Source organism: Ranitomeya imitator, chromosome 1 (assembly GCF_032444005.1).
Source record: "Ranitomeya imitator isolate aRanImi1 chromosome 1, aRanImi1.pri, whole genome shotgun sequence".
Classification (NCBI taxonomy): domain Eukaryota; kingdom Metazoa; phylum Chordata; class Amphibia; order Anura; family Dendrobatidae; genus Ranitomeya; species Ranitomeya imitator.
In genome coordinates, this window is record NC_091282.1 from 877,816,936 (window position 1) to 877,834,446 (window position 17,511).

A 17,511-nucleotide genomic window follows, 5' to 3' on the forward strand; every position below is an offset into this window, starting at 1 on the left:
TCAACCAGAATGCTCTAGCGACCCCATTAAGACCGGGTGACCAAGTGCTCAAGAGAAATCGTCGAACCAATAAACTGGACAATCAGTGGGAAGCCGTACCCTACACAGTTTTACCAACAAGAGCGGATAATCCTAAAATGTGTCTCATTAGCAAAAACGGAGGCTTAACATCTGTACTAGTGTCAAGAGACAATCTTAAATTATGTCCGGAAGCATTGAAAGAGCCAGACGTTGTCCAGCCAGAACCAGAAGTTATTCAACCCATACAGGTTCAACCAGTAAAGGAAAAAGAAGAGGAAGTGTATCACACCTGTATAGGAGACTTTCCCAAAACCCTACTAACATACCATGGTGCAGTAGTGGTTCCCATGGTGGCCTTTTACCCAACACCGAACCCAATACCAGAAGTCCCAAGACAGGAAGAGGCTGACCCCGTACTACAGGAGGTTCCAGGCCAGGAAGAACAGATTCCTGGTCAGAGTAATCCCATTCACGGTGGACTTGCCAACTCCATAGTCGTGGAATTATCTTTAGCAGAGCGGGCAGATACTACATCCGCAGTAGACAGTAGTACACCACATGAAGAGACACCACTATTACATAGATCACAGCGTAGTACCCAGGGTCAATTACCGGCCAGGTATGCAGATTACCAACTATAAAGCTCATAATGTGAATTGTATATATGTTATGCCGTATATAGTTAAACAGAAAATGTAGTATAGTCATTGTTATCAGTCTGCAACGTTTAAGCCCAGTGCCTACAGAGACTTGTCTGTATGAACTTCTTGCATATTCTTGAACTTTTTATCAGCCCGGAGGCACTAAATCAAAGCTCCGGAAAGACTGCTTTTTGAACTTTGCTTTTTGCTCTTTTTGAACTTTCTTTAGACTTTATATTGATAACTCCGTTGGAAAAATGGAACTGAATTCCTGGACACTAAGTACAGTGCCTTTCCTAATACCTTCAAGGATAGAACTGTATTAATGGACGCTATTTGAAGTGACTTTTTACAGAACTCTATTTTTGTTTCCTTGAGTGGTTTTTGTAACTTTTCATTTTTAAGACTCTGTACATATTAATTGTTATTTCAAAATGTTATTGTCCCACAGTCCCGGAGTACTGTTCTTAACTAAGGGGGAATGTGGCACCCCTAGGGGTATTTGCCACAAAAATAGTTACTGACACTGAATACAAATACTAAAATAGCAAGACTGCACTACCACCTCCGGCCAGAAGGGGGAGCTCCAGAGACTCCCCTTGATCCATTCTGGTCTGAGAGAAGAAATGGCAGTTGGGCCAAGGAGCTGAAAGTGGGAGGTCATACAGTTGAATATCTAACAGCCTTGTGACTGTTACCAGGCCTAAATCACCGGTCTGAGGAGAAGAGGGATAGAGAAAAAGGACATTGTGAGAACCGGGTAGCATTAATCACTACCCAGAACAGACGCAAAGACGGATACCGGATCCGTGGCTGTATTCATTATATATAATACAGCAACCGGAAAAACGTGAGGTGATATCAGCTTCACTAGGGCCGGACGCAGCAACAGACACAGAGTTCAGCGGTACTCCCAGAGGGGGTAAACCGATAAAAGGACTCGGGTTGCCCGTCGAACCAGGACCCGGAGGGGACAGATTGGGCCGGCAGCCAGTTCACATACAGCAGCAGGGCCACACAGAAATTGCGCACAATAAGAGGCGAAGACCCCGGCAGGGTCAAAGTAACTCAGAGTTCCCATACAGACTCCGGTGACAGGACTGGTTGTAAATCCTTTTATGTTAAAGTAAACTGGTTAAACGTTTCAGTGCCTCAGTCTTTCATTTGGACAATAGCCATCTATCCAGGATCGGGATCGTCACCGCTGGGAGAACCTGCTGCTGATCAAGTAAGTGCCTGTCCCCTCACGATACCCTTTACACTGTGCATTGCCTGAGGCCACAGCACCGGGTCAAGCCACCCGTGACATCCCCCTCAAGAGACAGACTCCATTGGTCCGGTGCTGGGTATCCCAGTCTCCTGGGCGTCACAACAGCATGACAGGGGATGCCGGGATCAGGAGCGGCGGGCACCTGCACTGCAGTAGGAACTGCTCAGCAGTGGAGATCCCAGGATTCGAGGAGGTTGGGGCCTTACCTGGTGGCCCTTCAGCAATGGGAGCATTGCTGGCGGCAGCCGGCCGACCCTGTCAGCAGCTGTTGTCTGAAGCAGTGTGTTGCCGGAAGCAGCGCCTTGCCGGAAGCTGCACAGGATAATGTTGGGCAGTGTGTTGTGAATTCTGTGGCAGAGTTCACTCCTCTGGTCACAAGTGGTACTTCGGCTGATTCTCTCTGGGAGCTTCCGTTTGTGGAGGAAAGTGGTACTGCAGCTTCTGAGTTTCCTCCCTCAGGTGATCTGGTGAGGTCGTTAGCTGCTTCTCTACTTAACTCCACCTGATGCTTTGATCCATGCTTCCTGTCAATGTTCCAGTGTTGGACTTGTGTTTCTCTGGATCATTCCTGTGGCCTGCTGCTCTGCATAGCTAAGTGCTTCTTTGCTATTTGTTGCTATTTTTTCTGTCCAGCTTGTCTATTTGTTTTGCTGGAAGCTCTGGGACGCAAAGGGTGTACCTCCGTGCCGTTAGTTCGGTATGGAGGGTCTTTTTGCCCCCTTTGCGTTGTTTTCTTTAGGGTTTTGTGTAGACCGCAAAGTTATCTTTCCTATCCTCGTTCTGTCTAGAATATCGGGCCTCACTTTGCTGAATCTATTTCATCCCTACGTTTGTCTTTTCATCTTACTCACAGTCATTATATGTGGGGGGCTGCCTTTTCCTTTGGGGGTATTTCTCTGAGGCAAGGTAGGCTTATTTTTCTATCTTCAGGCTAGTTAGTTTCTCAGGCTGTGCCGAGTTGCATAGGGAGCGTTAGGCGCAATCCACAGCTGCCTCTAGTTGTGTTTGGAGAGGATCAGGAATTGCGGTCTACAGAGTTTCCACGTCTCAGAGCTCGTTCTATTATTTTGGGTTATTGTCAGATCACTGTATGTGCTCTGATCGCAATGTACATTGTGTTTCTGAATTGCCTTTCATAACAGCAGTGCAGCTCAGGCCCAGGTGAGGGGGCAGTACACGTACCACCAGGAGGATGCGGGCAGAAGTCAGCTGCCTCGGTCAGCAGTTTAGGGGTCACATCACAGGACACTGGATGCGCATCTCCTTACAGGCTGCAGGATGCTAACCCCATACCCAGCGCAACAGTAGCCCTGAGGGTCCTTGCACAGGAGTTTAGCACAGCTTCTGAGGGGAGCTAGGGCCCTGTGGGACAGAGAGATCCAGGAGCAGCAGAATCAATGGCGGATCGGCTCAGGATAGGACCAGGACAGCTTCGACAGGATTCCGAATCTTCAGCTGCTGGGTTCACAGCACCCAGGCAGCTAGGTGAGTGTTGTGAATTCTGCTTTTGGGTTCCCTCCAGTGGTTGTAGGTGGTAATGCAGTTGTCCCTTTGTTGCAGTCCTGGTCAGGTGTTTCTGCTGATTGCAGTTCTGACTGGGGTATTTAGGTGTGCAGGATTCATTAGTCCTTGCCAGTTGTCCATGGTTCTGGGAGGTTTCTGTTTCTGTTTCTGTGGCACACATGTTGTGTGCTTAATAATTCTGTGCTATTCATTTGTTTTCTCTTGTCCAGCTTAGACTGTGTCAGTGTTTTCTCAGTCTTGTTGGATTCTCTGGAGTTGCAGATATACGCTCCACATCTTTAGTTAGATGGAGTTTTTTGTATTTTCTGCTGTGGATATTTTTGGAAGGATTTTAATACTGACCGCTTAGTATTCTGTCCTATCCTTTCCTATTTTAGCTAGAGTGGCCTCTTTTGCTAAATCCTGTTTCCTGCCTGCGTGTGTCTTTTCCTCTACTAATCACAGTCAATATTTCTGGGGGGCTACCTATCCTTTGGGGTTCTGCTCTGAGGCAAGGTAGAATTCCTATTTCCATCTATAGGGGTATTTAGTCCTCCGGCTGTGTCGAGGTGTCTAGGATTTGTTAGGCACACTGTTGTGAATTCTGCTCTTGGGTTCCCTCCAGTGGTTGTAGGTGGGAATGCAGTTGTCTCTGACTCGCAGTCCTGGCCAGGTGTATCGGATGATTACAATTCTGACTGGGTTATTTAGGTGTGCAGGATCCTTTAGCCCTTGCCAGTTGTCAATGTTCCTTGTGAAGTGTTGGATCACTTTCTGGCTTCTCCTGCTTGCTGCCATATTCAGCAAAGATAAGTGTTTGGTTTTTGTATCTGTGGCACACTGCTGTGTGCTTGTTTCAGTTTTATTCCTGCTCTGATTGTAGGATTCACTGGAGTTGCAGATTTACGCTCCTACATCTTTTAGTTAGATGTAGGAAGTTTTTTGTATATTCTGCTGTGGATGTTTTGAAGGGTTTTTAATACTGATCGCACAGAACTCTGTCCTATCCTGTCCTATCTAGCTAGAGTGGCCTCCTGTGCTAAATCCTGTTTTTCTGCCTGTGTATGTTTTTTCCTCTCCGACTCACCGCCAATATTTGTGGGGGGCTGTCTATCCTTTGGGGATTTTCTCTGAGGCAAGATAGTATTCCAATTTCCATCTTTAGGGGTATTTAGTCCTCCGGCTGTGACGAGGTGTCTAGGTGTGTTAGGTACACTCCACGGCTACTTCTACTTGCGGTGTTAAGTTCAGGATTGCGGTCAGTATAGTGGCCACCTTCTCCAGTGAAAGTTCTCATGCAGCTCCAAGGTCACCGGATCATAACAGCACACCCCACGGCTACCTCTAGTTGCAGTGTTAAGTTCAGGATTTGCGGTCAGTATAGTTTACACCAACTCCAGAGAAAGTTCCATGCGGCTCCAAGGTCACCGGATCATAACAGTACAACTGGCCAATAATGAAAAATTCCCGAATCTGGGAATCCGGCTTTGCTTAATGTAGACTCCTTTTTTCAGGCTTTAGGTTTATTATATGATGAACCTAATTCTGTGGATCAAGCGGAGAAGACCTTGTTGGCCCTGTCTCAGGGTCAAGAGGCGGCAGAATTGTATTGTCAGAAATTTAGAAAATGGTCTGTGTTGACTAAATGGAATGATGATGCTTTGGCGGCAATTTTCAGGAAGGGTCATTCTGAATCCGTTAAAGATGTTATGGTGGGGTTTCCCACGCCTTTCGGTCTGAGTGATTCTATGTCTCTGGCCATTCAGATTGATCGGCGCTTGCGGGAGCGCAGAACTGTGCGCGCTGTGGCGTTGTCCTCAGAGCAAATTCCTGAGCCAATGCAGTGTGATAGGATTTATGTCTAGAACGGAACGACAAGGTTTCAGACGTCAGAATAGGTTGTGTTATTATTGTGGCGATGCTTCTCATGTCATTTCTGTCTGCCCTAAGCGGACAAAGAGGATCGCCAGTTCATTTACCATCAGTACTGTACAACCTAAATTTCTGTTATCTGTGTCCTTGATCTGCTCATTGTCATCATTTTCTGTCATGGCGTTTGTGGATTCAGGCGCCGCCTTGAACTTAATGGACTTTGAGTTTGCCAGGCGTTGTGGTTTTCCCTTGCAGCCTTTGCAGAACCCTATTCCTTTAAGGGGCATTGATGCTACACCCTTGGCAAAAAATAAGCCCCAGTTTTGGACACAGGTGACCAAGCGCATGGCGCCAGCCCATCAGGAAGATTGTCAATTTCTGGTGTTGCATAATTTGCATGATGTTATTGTGCTGGGTTTTCCGTGGTTGCAGGTACATAATCCTGTGTTGGACTGGAAGTCTATGTCTGTGACTAGTTGGGGTTGTCAGGGGGTTCATAATGATGTTCCTTTGATGTCAATCTCCTCTTCTTCCTCTTCTGAAATTCCTAAGTTTTTGTCTGATTTTCAGGATGTATTCGATGAGCCCAAGTCCAGTTCCCTTACACCGCACAGGGACTGTGATTGTGCTATTGACTTGATTCCAGGCTGTAAGTTTCCTAAGGGCCGACTTTTCAACCTGTCTGTGCCTGAACATACCGCCATGCGGAATTATATTAAGGAGTCTTTGGCGAAAGGGCATATTCGGCCATCTTCTTCACCGTTGGGAGTGGGATTTTTTTTGTTGCTAAGAAGGATGGCTCCTTGAGACCCTGTATTGATTATCGCCTCTTGAGTAAGATCACGGTCAAGTTTCAATACCCTTTACCTTTGCTTTCTGATTTGTTTGCTAGGATTAAGGGGGCTAGTTGGTTTACTAAGATTGACCTTCGGGGGGCATATAATCTTGTTCGTATTAAGCAGGGTGATGAATGGAAAACTGCGTTTAATACGCCCGAAGGTCATTTTGAATATCTTGTGATGCCATTCGGGCTCTCTAATGCTCCATCTGTTTTTCAGTCCTTCATGCATGATATCTTCCGGACTTATCTTGATAAATTCTTGATTGTATATTTGGACGATATTTTGATTTTTTCCGATGATTGGGAGTCTCATGTGCAACAGGTCAGGATGGTATTTCAAATCCTTCGTGACAATGTTTTGTTTGTGAAGGGGTCTAAGTGTCTCTTTGGGGTGCAGAAGGTTTCATTTTTGGGCTTCATTTTTTCTCCCTCATCTATGGAGATGGATCCGGTTAAGGTGCAGGCCATTCATGATTGGATTCAACCCACATCCGTGAAGAGCCTTCAGAAATTTTTGGGTTTTGCAAATTTTTATCGCCGTTTCATTGCTAACTTCTCTAGCGTGGTTAAACCCTTGACCGGTTTGACGAAGAAAGGCGCTGATGTGGCGAATTGGTCCTCTGCGGCTGTCGCTGCCTTTCAGGAGCTTAAACGCCGATTTACTTCTGCTCTGGTGTTGTGCCAACCGGATGTTTCTCTTCCATTTCAGGTTGAGATTGACGCTTCTGAGATTGGGGCAGGGGCCATTTTGTCTCAGAGGGATCCTGTTGGTTCCTTGATGAAACCGTGTGCCTTCTTTTCCCGTACGTTTTCGCCTGCTGAACGCGATTATGATGTCGGCAATCGGGAGTTGTTGGCTATGAAGTGGGCGTTTGAGGAGTGGCGACATTGGCTTGAGGGAGCTAAGCACCGTATTGTGGTCTTGACCGATCATAAGAATCTGATTTACCTCGAGTCTGCCAAACGGCTGAATCCCAGACAGGCTCGATGGTCCTTGTTTTTTTCCCGTTTTGATTTCGTAGTTTCGTATCTTCCGGGTTCTAAGAATATTAAGGCTGATGCCCTCTCTAGGAATTTTTTGCCTGATTCTCCTGAGGTCCTTGAACCGGTCGGTATTCTGAAAGAAGGGGTGGTCCTTTCTGCCATTTCCCCTGATTTACGACGGGTTCTTCAGGAATTTCAGGCTGACAGACCTGACCGCTGTCCAGTGGGGAAACTGTTTGTTCCTGACAGATGGACTAGTAGAGTGATTTCTGAGGTTCACTGTTCTGTGTTGGCTGGTCATCCTGGTATTTTTGGTACCAGAGATTTGGTTGGTAGGTCCTTTTGGTGGCCTTTTTTGTCACGTGATGTGCGTTCTTTTGTGCAGTCCTGTGGGACTTGTGCGCGGGCCAAGCCTTGTTGTTCCCGTGCTAGTGGGTTGCTTTTGCCATTGCCAGTCCCTGAGAGGCCCTGGACGCAAATTTCTATGGATTTTATTTCTGATCTTCCGGTTTCCCAGAAGATGTCTGTTATCTGGGTTGTTTGTGACCGGTTCTCTAAGATGGTTCATTTGGTGCCTTTGCCTAAATTGCCTTCCTCTTCAGAGTTGGTTCCGTTGTTTTTTCAGCATGTGGTTCGTCTGCATGGTATTCCGGAGAATATTGTGTCCGACAGAGGTTCCCAGTTTGTTTTTAGGTTTTGGCGGGCCTTTTGTGCTAGGCTGGGCATTGATTTGTCTTTTTCGTCTGCATTTCATCCTCAGACAAATGGCCAGACCGAGCGAACTAATCAGACTTTGGAGACTTATTTGAGATGCTTTGTGTCTGCTGATCAGGATGATTGGGTGGCCTTCTTGCCATTGGCCGAGTTTGCCCTTAATAATCGGGCTAGTTCGGCTACTTTGGTTTCGCCTTTCTTTTGTAATTTTGGTTTTCATCTTCGTTTTTCTTCTGGGCAGGTTGAGCCTTCTGACTGTCCTGGTGTGGATTCTGTGGTTGACAGGTTGCAGCAGATTTGGGCTCATGTGGTGGACAATTTGGTGTTGTCTCAGGAGGAGGCTCAATGTTTTTCTAACCATCGTCGGTGTGTTGGTTCCCGGCTTTGGGTTGGGGATCTGGTCTGGTTGTCTTCCCGTCATGTTCCTATGAAGGTTTCTTCCCCTAAGTTTAAACCTCGGTTTATTGGTCCTTATAGGATTTCTGAGATTATTAATCCGGTGTCTTTTCTATTGGCGCTTCCGGCTTCTTTTGCTATCCATAATGTCTTCCATAGATCTTTATTGCGGAAATATGTGGTGCCCATTGTTCCCTCTGTTGATCCTCCGGCCCCTGTGTTGGTTGATGGGGAGTTGGAGTATGTGGTTGAGAAGATTTTGGATTCTCGTTTTTCGAGGCGGAGGCTTCAGTACCTTGTCAAATGGAAGGGTTATGGCCAGGAGGATAATTCTTGGGTTTTTGCCTCTGATGTCCATGCTGCTGATTTGTCCGTGCCTTTCATCTGGCTCGTCCTGATCGTCCTGGGGGCCCTGGTGAGGGTTCTGTGACCCCTCCTCAAGGGGGGGTACTGTTGTGAATTCTGCTTTTGGGTTCCCTCCAGTGGTTGTAGGTGGTAATGCAGTTGTCCCTGAGTTGCAGTCCTGGTCAGGTGTTTCTGCTGATTGCAGTTCTGACTGGGGTATTTAGGTGTGCAGGATTCATTAGTCCTTGCCAGTTGTCCATGGTTCTTGGAGGTTTTGGATCTTTGTCTGGTTCCTCCTGCCTTGCTGCCAATTCAGCAAAGATAAGTGTCTGGTTTTTGTATCTGTGGCACACATGCTGTGTGCTTAATAATTCTGTGCTATTCATTTGTTTTCTCTTGTCCAGCTTAGACTGTGTCAGTGTTTTCTCAGTCTTGTTGGATTCTCTGGAGTTGCAGATATACGCTCCACATCTTTAGTTATATGGTGGAGTTTTTTGTATTTTCTGCTGTGGATATTTTTGGAAGGATTTTAATACTGACCGCTTAGTATTCTGTCCTATCCTTTCCTATTTTAGCTAGAGTGGCCTCTTTTGCTAAATCCTGTTTCCTGCCTGCATGTGTCTTTTCCTCTACTACTCACAGTCAATATTTGTGGGGGGCTGCCTATCCTTTGGGGTTCTGCTCTGAGGCAAGGTAGAATTCCTATTTCCATCTATAGGGGTATTTAGTCCTCTGGCTGTGTCGAGGTGTCTAGGATTTGTTAGGCACACCCCACGGCTACTTCTAGTTTACACCAACTCCAGAGAAAGTTCCATGCGGCTCCAAGGTCACCGGATCATAACATGAGTGATCATTTCTTTCCTTTTAACTCTTGCTTAGCTTCCCCTGCGCTTAATAGTCAGGATGCATTTTCCGGGGAATTATCGTGGGTATGTTGTTAATCTTACATGGCCTCAGAGATTTAGCTATGTAATGGGGGACTGGGGGGCTACTAGGAGGGGTGTCATCGTCAGCCGCGTGGTTAGGGAATTCTAGGGCGGTCTTGGGGTCTGTGGGCTCACTGAGAATTTTTGGTGGTTATGATAATTCAGGTATAGGGGCAAGTGTTTCAGCCTCTTCAGTGGGCAGTGGCAGAACTTCCGGGGTTACCACGCCAGCGGACTAATCGGCAAGTGCAGGACAAGGTGCAGGGACAAGTGGGGACAAAGAGAAGGATGACGCGATATGCTTGGATGATGCAGCAAAGGGTGAGGTGTATATGTGTTTTGAGGGACTATTGGGGGCTCATTTGAAGCAGGAAGTGAGAGAGAAGATATGGAAAGGTGAATATATTGAAATATTTTCTTTATTGCCGTTAGAGCATTTTAATTTAGATATGGTAAGGAGAGAGGATTCTAGGAGAGAGGATGAAGAAAAAAGGAGTTATTGTCTAATATCTAGAATTTTCTTCAATTGGTTACAAGTGTTCACCATTTTGGCTAGTGTGATTGGGGAAAAGGCCTTTTTTTGCTATATGGATGCCATAGGCGAGGCTTATCGGGTATACGGTGGTCAGGGCTGGTTAACTTACGATGAGCAGTTCCATCAAAGGAAGGCTGTTCGGCCTAGTATTCGGTGGGATGGTAAGGATATAGCTTTGTGGAAGAGGGTGATGGTTCCATCTAGGGTGGGTCAAAGTAGTCAGCATTTTCAAGAGGGACAGTCAGGATACTTGGTGGTAATACAGAGAGGACTGTGTTTTTCATTTAATGAAGGGAAGTGCAAATTCAGGAGCAAATGTAAGTTTAAACATGAGTGTTCAGTGTGTGGGGGCACACACGGAGCAGCAAAATGTTTCAAAGGGGGCAGACAGAAAGGGGGCGATACCATTTAAAAAAGGGGACACGCCGATTCAGCTGGACACGATAGGGGGACCTCTAAATAGGTATCCTAGTGCAGCAGCTGGGGTATTGTTAAGAGATGGTTTTAGGGATGTTATAAAATCCCGTTTGTTAAACAGGAAGTTTGGTTATCCAAGAAAAATTTAAAGTCAGTGTTGCAGTTTCCGGAGGTGGTTTCTGATAAGTTACAGAAAGAAGTTGCTTTGGGTAGGATGGCGGGCCCGTTTGCAGTGGCTCCCCTCGGTAATTTGAGGGTATCACCACTTGGAGTGGTTCCGAAGAAAGAGTCCAATAAATTCAGGCTTATTCATCATTTATATTTTCCTAAAGTATAGTTGATGAATGACAGGATCGATCCTCAATTGTGCTCATTGCTGAACACATCGTTTGATGCAGCTATGGATTGGGTGCGGTGCATGCTGCTTTGGGGATGGAGGGTTTTTTGTTGATCGCTGTCTTCCCATAGGTTGTTCGCTTTTGTGCGCTTATTTAGAAAAGTTTAGTACTTTTTTGGAATTAGTTGATGTGTCGGGTTTGAATTCTTGTATTCATTACCTAGACGATTTCTTGTTTATCGGTTTGGCTCAGGCCTCTGATTGTTTGGTATTATTGCATACGATGGAGAGTGTGCCAAACAGATTTGGGGTTCCATTGGCAGAGGAGACAGTGGGGCCGGCAACTTCATTGAGTTTTTTGGGAATAGAGATCGATATGGCGATGGAGTGTAGATTACCTGAGGACAAGATGATTGCTTTGCGGGAGGAGATTAGAAGAGCGGCGAGTTCACGAAAAGTAACGTTATGTGATCCACATTCTTTGTTGGGCTAGCTGAATTTTTCTTGCAGGATCATGCCGATGGGGTGTGCTTTTTGTCGATGGTTATCTTTGGCGATAGTAAGGGTGAAATCCCCTGTACATTTTATAAGACTAAAAAAAGAATTGCGGGAACTCTTGAAGGTGTTGGCGCTCTTTCTAGGAGAGTACAACCGCAGATTGCCTGTTTGTTAGGCAATCCCCACATGTATTCAAGCTGTCCAGCAGCCGCAAATCATGGAGCTACGTTGGCACAAACTAAATCTCCAAGCACACCGAAAAACTCGTTGACAACCCAAGCATGCTCGGAGAAACTCAAGTCATGAGCATACTCGCTCATCACTAATTGCAACAATTGTTTTTTGGGGGGCTTAAAATTTAATTTATGGATTGTGTCTGAGGTTAGGTTGGTTGTGCTTAATCCCATTGCTGATGCTCTTTCTCATTCACAGTGGGATCAGCTTCGGGAGTTGGCACCTAGAGAGGATTCTTTGGGCCTGGAATGTCCAGCAGAATTGTGGAACCTGCCCTGTGGTCCTTAAGGGATGTTTTCTAGGTCACTGTCGAATAGGTCATGGGACCAGTATTAGATACAAAAACCGTGTGCACTACTGGAGAAGAATGGTGCTAGGTTAGGTTCCCACACCTTCATAGACTATAAAGAAAAAGAACCCAGCACTCAACTGATGCTTTAGTGCAATTTTAATCGTAGTAGTACCCAATAAACGTTTCGAGAGACTAGCGGTGGACACCGCGTCTGACAGCACCACTATCCAGCTCGGTCTCCTCAGTACCGCTCCTATCTGACTCACACATAAGACGCTGCTTTTTTGTACCCTATGACCATACGGTCTATTCTATTATTCTACAGTACGTTACTGATGAAGGTCCATTCAAGGACCGAAACGTTTATTGGGTACTACTACGATTAAAATTGCACTAAAGCATCAGTTGAGTGCTGGGTTCTTTTTCTTTATGGGACCAGTGTTGTCAGGCGTGGAGCATTTGGGAAGTTTGGAGGGCATCGTTAGAGGAGGAAATGGAGGATGAGAGTAGACTATTGTTGCTGGTGGGCCATTGATAGGAGCCGGGTTGGTCTGTGGCAAAGGTGAATATGCTTTTTGTGGGCCTATCTTTTGGTTTTAAGGTCAGAGGCTTTAGAGACAGACTAAATCATTTTTGGTGCTTCAAGTGGTAAGGGGCTGGAGAAAAGGGTGGAAGACAATGGATGATGATGATGGGGGAAAAAGTGTTTAGTCAACCACCAATTGGGAAAGTTCTCCCACTTAAAAAGATGAGAGAGGCTTGGAGTTGACAGCATAGGTAGACCACAACTATGAGAGTCAAAATGAGAAAACAAATCCAGAAAATCACCTTGTCTGATTTGGCAAGATTTATTTTGCAAATTATGGTGGAAAATAAGTATTTGGCTTTTTTCTTTAAGAGGCTCCTCTGCCCTCCACTCATTACCTGTAATAATGGTACCTTTGAACTTGTTATCAGTATAAAAGACACCTGTCCACAACCTCAAACAGTCACACTCCAAACTCCACTATGGTGAAGACCGAAGAGCTGTTGAAGGACACCAGAAGCAAATTTGTAGCCCTGCCCCAGACTGGGAAGACTGAATCGGCAATAGGCAAGCAGCTTGGTGTGATTAAATCAACTGTGGGAGCAATAATAAGAAAATGGAAGTCATACAAGACCACTGATAATCTCCCTCAATCTGGGGCTTCATGCAAGATCACACCCTGTGGGGTCAAAATGATCACAAGAACCATGAGCAAAAATCCCAGAACCACACAGGGGAACCTAGTGAATGACCTGCATAGAGCTGGGACCACCGTAACAAAGGTTACCATCAGTAACACATTACGCCGCCAGGGACTCAGATCCTGCAGTGCCAGACGTGTCCCCCTGCTTAAGCCAGTACATGTCTGGGCCCATCTGAAGTTTTCTAGAGAGCATTTGAATTATCCAGAAGAGCATTGGGAAAATGTCATATGGTCTGATGAAACAAAAGTAGAACTGTTTGGTAGAAACAAAACTCATACTGTTTGGAGAAGACATAATGCTGAGTTGCATCCAAAAAACACCATACCTACTGTGAAGCATGGGGGTGGCAACATCATGGTTTGGGGCCTTTTTTCTTCAAAGGGACCAGGATGACTAATCCGTGTACATGAAAGAATGAATGCGGACACGTATCATGAGACTTTGAGAGTAAACCTCTTTCCATCAGCAAGGGCATTGAAGATGAAACGTGGATGGGTCTTTCAGCGTGATAATGATCCCAAGCAAAATGCCAGGGCAATGAAGAAGTGGCTTTGTAAGAAGCATATGAAGGTCCTGGAGTCGTCTAGCCAGTCTCTAAATCTCTACCTCATAGAAAACCTTTGGAGGTCTACCTATGGTGTCAATTACAGGCCTCCCTCATCTTTTTAAAGGGGGAGAACTTGCACAATTGGTGGCTGACTAAATACTTATTTCCCCACTGTATGTTCCACTAAATTGAATTGAAACAAAGCTGGTCAAGCAAATAAAATTATTACATTTTCGTAAAAAAAATAATGTGTGCTTTAAGTTTTTTTTTATTTAAATATTTGCATTTATATTGTTCATATTCATATTTGCCAGAATTTCATTTATTCAATGGGAAGTATTCCGAGGGGACAGAGCAGTCAACAGCAGTAATAAGTCAATGACCACTTCTGCCTATCACACTGCATTATTTTCAGCACTAATATTAAATGATAGAGGTTGGCACGTTGTCTTCCATACATCACTACCTTTTAACTTTTTGCTTAGATTGACAGAGGGGAACAGCATGAGTAGTAAAGAGAAGGGAACATTGTACAAGAAACCCTGGGTGGTACTACTAAAGGGGAAAACTGAATATTGGCAGTGTAGAGGAAAATTGGCTGGCACTGCTATACTTGTTTTTTTTATAAAAGTATGTGCACACAGCAGGTACGGACTGGGGCTGAAATTCAGCCCTGGCATTTCAAATCACGAAGGCCCATGTTGTCCCCGTCCCCATGAGCCAGCTGGGATATATTACTAATATTACCCTGGATGGAGGAAAGGAAGATTTTCTACAAGACCAATATGTCTAATGATACCTGTGGCCGGCTGGGGTAAGTGATGGAGTCAGCAACTTTGTGCTCCATCACAAGTCTTAACATTATGGATGTCTTGAGAACAATGATTCTGTTAATAACGTAGCAGACAAGGCAGCCCACAACCAGACAGGTCCTTCTGGCATTTGCCAGAATTGCCAGATGGCTAGTTTGGCCCTGGCACACAGTATCTTTCACATTCCGGTACACCAGCATCGTTTTTGAAGCAGAAAGGAAAACTGTGATTTTCCTGAAGTTTCTTGTTTAAAACTTTTTGGAGACAGATTTTCATTTGACTTAATTTAACATATAGCATAGTGGTGACTTCCAAGCGAAAGCCGCATGAAGAATTAACAGGTCACTTAGCTGAATCACGACTTTCAAAGCCTAAAGCAGTTAAAAAAACGTTTAAAAAGTCCTAGAACACACGCACAGCAAGTCATTTTAACATTACTGTATATATGTTCTTTATTTTTAACGCTTTTTTATGTGAGTTACGAGCTAAAAAAGACGTTGTGTACATATTCCTTTATAGATGCCTTGATCGTCCTGTGAGCAGTGTATAGAACTTTTAATTGTGCATGATATGGCTGCATTAATGTTAACGCTTTTTCAGGTGGGTTGCCTGAAAAACACATTGTGTACCCATTCCTTCATAGATGCCTTGATGGTCCTAGCACTGTATAGAACTTTTAATTCTGCTCGGTATGGCTGCATTTTTTTAATACTGTGCAAAATTATATAATGCGCACAGCGGTGATATGACCTTTGGGTATGGTATTGCATTTTTACATGGTGAATGTATAGCAGTATTATACGGGAGTTGTATAATTCTATTTCAGTACGGAATTATATAGGCACAGAAATCTGTGTATTTTTTTTTACAAATAGACATTGCTATAGTTACAATGACATTGGAGGGGCTAAGATCACTATTATAGTTTTTTTCTTGTTCAAAAGAAACTTACTAACAGTACCAATGTCTATTAGTGACTAAAATACAAGCTAAAGTGACCATTACATTTTTTTTACAATGTTTAGCTACATTTATGACAAAGAATCAACTTAACGCAAAAAAAATCCAGCTAGGTCATAAACTGTATATATAACTGCACATTTAAAAAAAAAAACAAGCTGTCACTTTAAATCCAAGAAAGTCTGACTGCTGAAAACATAACGCCCATCAGATTATCAGCCATGTGCACAATGCTGAAATAATATACTGCAATACAACCGCTTTCACCAGCTGACATGATTCACTTAATGTGTTTTTTTTTACAGAATTTGGGTGGTATAAACAAAACAAAACAAAAAATGGGCACAACGTCAAATTTACAGTCAGAGGAAAAGACATTACTGTAGATCCTTAATTAAAAATAATAACAGGCAGATCATTCACAAAGGTCTCCCCTGTTGTGATCCTCTGCAGTGTCCTACACATGTTTGTGAAGCCTGTCAGCACCACTGCACTACATAGCATGTGTAGGAATACAAATAATAGGCATTTCCGAATCCGATAACGTGACACATTCCGGCATGGCTGCTGCCCTAAAACACCATGGTGTCTGCATCTTCAATGAATTGAAAGTTATCTGCAGCATCCCCAGACAACATGCAAGGTGAGAGGTCCAGCAATGCAGCATCCCACCCACTATGCCACACAGTGGACACATGGTGAGCACCCTCATCTCCTTGGGGACTCACCTCAAATGTAGGAGACCCACCCTTGTCTCTCAATGTGCAGCCCAGAAGCTCTGCAAAAAACTTTGCCATATACAATCAGTGTATCTGACCAGCAGATATTGCAGTACAATTCTAATAAAAGGCTTAATATCCAGAGAGTTATCCAGGAAAATGTTTTTTTTTTTAGCATCTGGGTTTCCACATTTCCAAATCTTCCATCCAGCCTTGGCTGGTGATGCTATGAGGGTGCATCTCCAAGGAATGTCTCTGGTCCAGCATTGTCAGGCTCTTAGATAGACACACAGGGACTTGAAAGGAGAAATCACCAGCACTGTCTAGGCTTTTGATGTCTGCTCCTAGCCTTTCCAGCTGAATGTCACTATTACCATAGTAAAAAAGCGAAGGGCCCTGCAGAGGGGGTAGAGAGAGGGACAACACTGCGGCGCCCAGAAGACACACTGCCTCAAACTCTTTGGCTACAGGGATTTGTGACTTTGGCAGCAGATCTTGTGACTTGTGCCGCAGCCTTGTGGAGCATATTACACGGCTTTATGTCTGTCCAAGTCACTGCATGAAGAGGCAAATACTATTGTCTATACTGGCGAATCCCAATGTACATTAGTCCACGAATAATAACAACTACATTATGATTAATAAAGATATATTTCGGCATATCTTCACTGTCCATGCTAGAAATCTTGTGAACTTTAGTAACCAGTTTTGTTTAAAGCATGGAAAGTGAAAGGGTAAATGTATGAGGAGGGGGAACGTGTGAGGAGACTATGGAGGGGAATAGTGCAAGTAGACAGTATGGGAGCACAGAATAGACTGAGTAGTTTGGGGAGTGTAGCATGGGGGAACAGTGTAAGGACACAGCCAGGAGGCGACAGTATACCAAGAAGGGGGGAGTGTGATGAGGGGGCACAGTTTAGAGACTTAGGGAGACTTAGTGTGAGAGAACAGTGTGAAGAGATGGGCCCAGTATGGAAAGGAGGGGCAGTGTGGAGAGCATTTACCATAAGAGGGATAGTATGGGGGTCATATTTTGCGCAGGGAATGTAGAGAGGGGCAATTATTTATTCAGGGGCTTAGCACAGGGCAGATATTTTTATTCAGGAGTATTATAATGGCACTGTTATCTTTAAGGGTGTTGTGTGGGGATGCGCTACAGAAGACCGGAGAAGATGGAAGTCTGCACAGATGGCTGTGGATCAGAAAACTTATGGAGTTTGGACAAGAAGACGAAAAGAAAGAGAACGACTCCAGAGACTCCATCATCTATCAGGTACCTGGTTGTAAATGATTTTTCATGATACTGTCTAATTCTCATATTTTTAATTGTTAGGAATATTAAAGGGATTGTCCAAGTTTGTGATGAGTCTGTAGTCATTCTATGTCACTGCAGACTTCTGAATCTCACAGTGCTCAC

The 17,511-nt window shown here is 44.7% G+C and overlaps 1 long non-coding RNA gene across 1 annotated transcript in view; it reads right to left on the minus strand.

Moving 5' to 3' along the window:
• Positions 1-16,460, minus strand: part of LOC138652112 (uncharacterized) — a 182,714-nt gene extending 166,254 nt beyond the window's left edge. Inside the window, exon 1 of the long non-coding RNA XR_011315572.1 lies at positions 16,104-16,460. This is a non-coding gene — a long non-coding RNA (uncharacterized lncRNA). The remainder of the gene's footprint in view (positions 1-16,103) is intronic.
• Between the last annotated feature and the right edge of the window lie 1,051 nt (positions 16,461-17,511).